The sequence below is a fragment of the Perna viridis genome, chromosome 11 (assembly GCF_037379345.1).
Source record: "Perna viridis isolate PV_CMFRI_1.1 ecotype Kerala chromosome 11, ASM3737934v1, whole genome shotgun sequence".
Classification (NCBI taxonomy): domain Eukaryota; kingdom Metazoa; phylum Mollusca; class Bivalvia; order Mytilida; family Mytilidae; genus Perna; species Perna viridis.
The window spans coordinates 32101927-32105828 of record NC_142455.1 but is presented as its reverse complement, the minus strand read 5'-3'; the positions used below and the strand labels follow the sequence as shown (position 1 = coordinate 32105828).

Sequence of the window (3902 nt, the reverse complement as noted above, 5' to 3'; positions counted from 1 at the left end):
ATCCGTCTGTCCGTCCATCCGTAACAAAATCTTGTATTATAAAATAGCCTTTTCATATTTAGCATGCGGGTATTTGACATTAAGACGACGTTTACATGGGTATGTGGTTATATCATAAGACCACCATACATTGTATGTTGCATACCATAGCCTTCAACCTTGCACTTTGAACTGATGGTCAAATCATTAGTTTATATGGAATTTACGCGTCCGGAATGAAACTTCTTTGCCTTATAAGATATCCTTTTGATATTTGGCATGTTTATAGAGCACATTATGGCGATATTTTCCGTAATACGGATGTTTCCTGTCAACCCTGAACTTTAATGACCTTATGATTAAATATTCGATTTTTGCACACAAAAAATGGAAACATGTGTTACTAGCCTTAAAGCATTTCTGGTTATGTGTTTTGGTTTCGAAAAATTAAATACAATATTAAAAAAATACTGTTTTGATAGAGTGCTTTGTTTCTTTATAGTTCAGCCTGACATGCCAACTCAACGAAACTATAGCTGTGTCATATGTTTAAAAACACATCTGAAGGAAAAAGATCGACGCGCTGTATCAAATTCTAATCTAAGATCCCATTTAGAGACAATCCTGAATAGACGTGTTTATGATGGAGATAGACTTTGTTCCAAATGCAGAACTAGAGTTCGTCGCGAAATCAAGGCAAATTCGGTCGAAGATGTGATTTTTGCGAATGATAATTTTGAAAATGAAGATTCGGGAACTAAAACAACAGAATCTGATATAAGTCCTAAAACGATTCAACTACAGATAGCCTCAACTGCAAAATCACATCGCAATTGTATAGTTTGCAAAAAGCAAAATACCAGCAGACACCATTTGACTGTAGTGTCAAACGAGGCTAAAACTCAAGCGTTTATTGATAAAGGATATGTTATTGCCACAAATAGCAGATGTTGCGCGAATCATTTAATAGGAAAATATTTTAAGCAAGATGCTTTAAATGTCTTGAAGGAAACATCACAGACAACATTTCTGAATAAAACTGACATAAATGATTTTCTCACAAGAACACGCTCGATGTTAAAAGATGTCGGAAAGTTGAATTTTGACGTCCAACTAGCATTATCGGATGGCGATTTCGTCCATTTAACTGGTTTGACTAGAAGTCAGTTTGACGTTGTTGCCTTGCAAGTTAAAGACTTGAGGACTTCCGGTGTATGTTTTCTGCGTACGTGCCTGGGCATTTTGTTTGTGAAGCTTCGAACTGGCTTATCAAATGCAATCTTGGGAACTCTCTTCAGCCTGAAATCACATCAAATTCGTAGAGCTGTTCATTCTGCACGAGAATCTCTTATCAAAAACCTTGTGCCATTATTTCTAGGATTCAACCACGTGAGCCATGCTGAGTTTGTGGAAAAATACACAACACCCACAGCAAAAACATTATTTGTTGGTAATCAAGATGATGTGGCTGTATTGGTCCAAGACGGAACTTACATTTACATACAAAAACGTTCCTATCATCAGTTCCAGAAACGTACCTACAGTTTGCATAAGAACAGACCTCTGGTAAACCCCATGCTAATAGTCGGTTCCGATGGTTATATTTTAAGTGTGCTTGGCCCGTATTTTGCAGACGGTCATAACAATGATGCATCAATTACGGAACACATGTTTCAAACTAATGCAGAAGACATAAAGCAGTGGATTAAAGACGATGATGTCTTAGTCGTAGACAGAGGATTTAGGAATGCTCAAACCTTTCTTGAAAATATGAACTTAAATGTTGAGATGCCATGTTACATCAAAAAAGGGCAGAAGCAACACTCTACAGATGATGCTAATTCATCCCGTCTTATCACTAAAGTAAGATGGGTCGTTGAGAGCGCCAACGGGCGAATTAAACAATGGCGCTTTGTAGACAAAGTTGTATCGAACCATTTCGTCCCTCACATAGGAGACTTTGTAAGGATTTGTGCAGCTTTGATAAACTGCTTACGTGCTCCATTGATTAATGACTTCGGAAATGATGAACTGGGGCAAATAATGGTAGAAAAAACACAACAACCAAACCGTATACAACAAATTGTAGAAGAGAACAGTCTTATCAGGAAAAGGCTATCTATACAGAGGTTAACGGAACTGAAAATGTGCTATATTTTCCTAGGCTAAGCTTACAATTAATCAGAGACATAACTATGGGTGTATACCAACTCAAGCTAGCGCCAAGGTATACAGAGAGTCATCTGTCTGATGACAACTTTCCCCAAACATGCAAGGATAGACCCAACTTGCTTAGAGTGAAATTGTCATCGAGACATTCCTCGTGTATATAGGTCTATAGTTTGTGGATCTAGTTCAGCGATGACGACATCACAGGCTGGTATTGTACCTGCAAAGTCGGTGCACGAGTTGATGGGTGCTGTGCGCACATTTACTCCACTATCTGGTATCTAGGGTATAGTAGATGGCAACAACAACCAATTCCATCTTGTCGATTCTCCGACTCTATTATCAATGCTAGAGATATGCCACCGCTTGAAACAGAGTCAGAATCAGAGGGTGGTGGACCAATCGAGGAATGACATGTCAGTGATATTGATTAAGAATGCATATGCCAGTTTTACATTTAAGCCCTTTTACACATACAGTGGAAATACATTTAAATTAACTTTTTAAAGTACGTTTGATTAGAGAAGTTATTGCCTATATAAAGTTAATTGCTTTTCTTTGCGTCCCCGCTGTTGAGGACATAGAAATACCGGTGTTCATCCGTCCGTCAAAAAATACTTTGAGATCCGAAATGATGATACAAAGTAAGGCGTATATTGGATTATCTTTGGTCTTTGATATATTCAAAACAAATTACTTTATTCTCGCAAACGAACTTATGGAGGGTAATAGGTTTCATCCGATCTATCCGTATTGTGCTGTTTACTTCTGCCACATGTAGACTACAATGCTATAAAAATATTGTGAGGAATTAATTTTCGGGCAAATTTCTTTTTGTCTGTCCGTTTGTTATGGGATAATTTAGTCCTATTTTGTTATTATTAAATGGCCAACTTCATTTTAAAAACTCATTGATCATGTTCATAATAACAAGTATCGGTCAATCACTTAAATGTATATGTGGCAGAGTCAAGTTTTGTACATATTTTTATTAATTGTCATGTTAATTATAGTTTAGTATTTCATTAATTTTATTCTTAATTAAATTTATGAAATTATGTTTTCAGCAGATTGAATCTACCTAATTACAGTTAATTTATAGTATTCATGTTTTCAGCTGATAGTATTCTCCTGATAGCAGTTAGTCTTAATTTAGTAATTCTAATCTTGTAATAATTATTTTCAGAGTAGTAATTTATAACAGTACTTTTGGTTATTTATTTCTATTGGTCAGTTTTGGTGATAGGAATTGTGGGACAGTCATGTGTCATATTTTAGGCGGGAATCCTTTGTCTTTGTTTTGGTCACTTGACTTTATATGTTTTGACTGATGGAAGCCATTATTTTGTTTGTCTAACTTGAACTCATATTTTGGACTTCTTATTATGGATAGTTTCCTATTCTTTTGAAGGTTAGTCTTATTACTTCAATCCTTTATTAACATATCTATGAAACCTTATTTTAACTGGTTTGAGTTGTGAGATTGAGAGTTATGAATGACATAGTGTGAATGGCTGATTGATTGTATGAAAAGTGTGTGTAAGTGTGTGTGACTTGATATAAACTTTTAAACTTATATATTAAACTGCATAAAGTAACTAATACAGATAAATCAATTAAATCTGGTATATAAATAACATGTCAGTGATATTGATTAAGAATGCATATGCCAGTTTTACATTAAAGCCCCTTTACACACATAGTTGAAATACATTTAAATTAACTTTTTAAAGTACATGTATGATTAGAGGAGT

At 35.2% G+C, this 3902-nt stretch overlaps 1 pseudogene; it reads left to right on the top strand.

The window, feature by feature from the left end:
• The first annotated feature begins 492 nt into the window (after window positions 1-492).
• On the top strand, window positions 493-2575 carry LOC148603748 (uncharacterized; annotated as a pseudogene).
• The last annotated feature ends 1327 nt before the right edge of the window (window positions 2576-3902 follow it).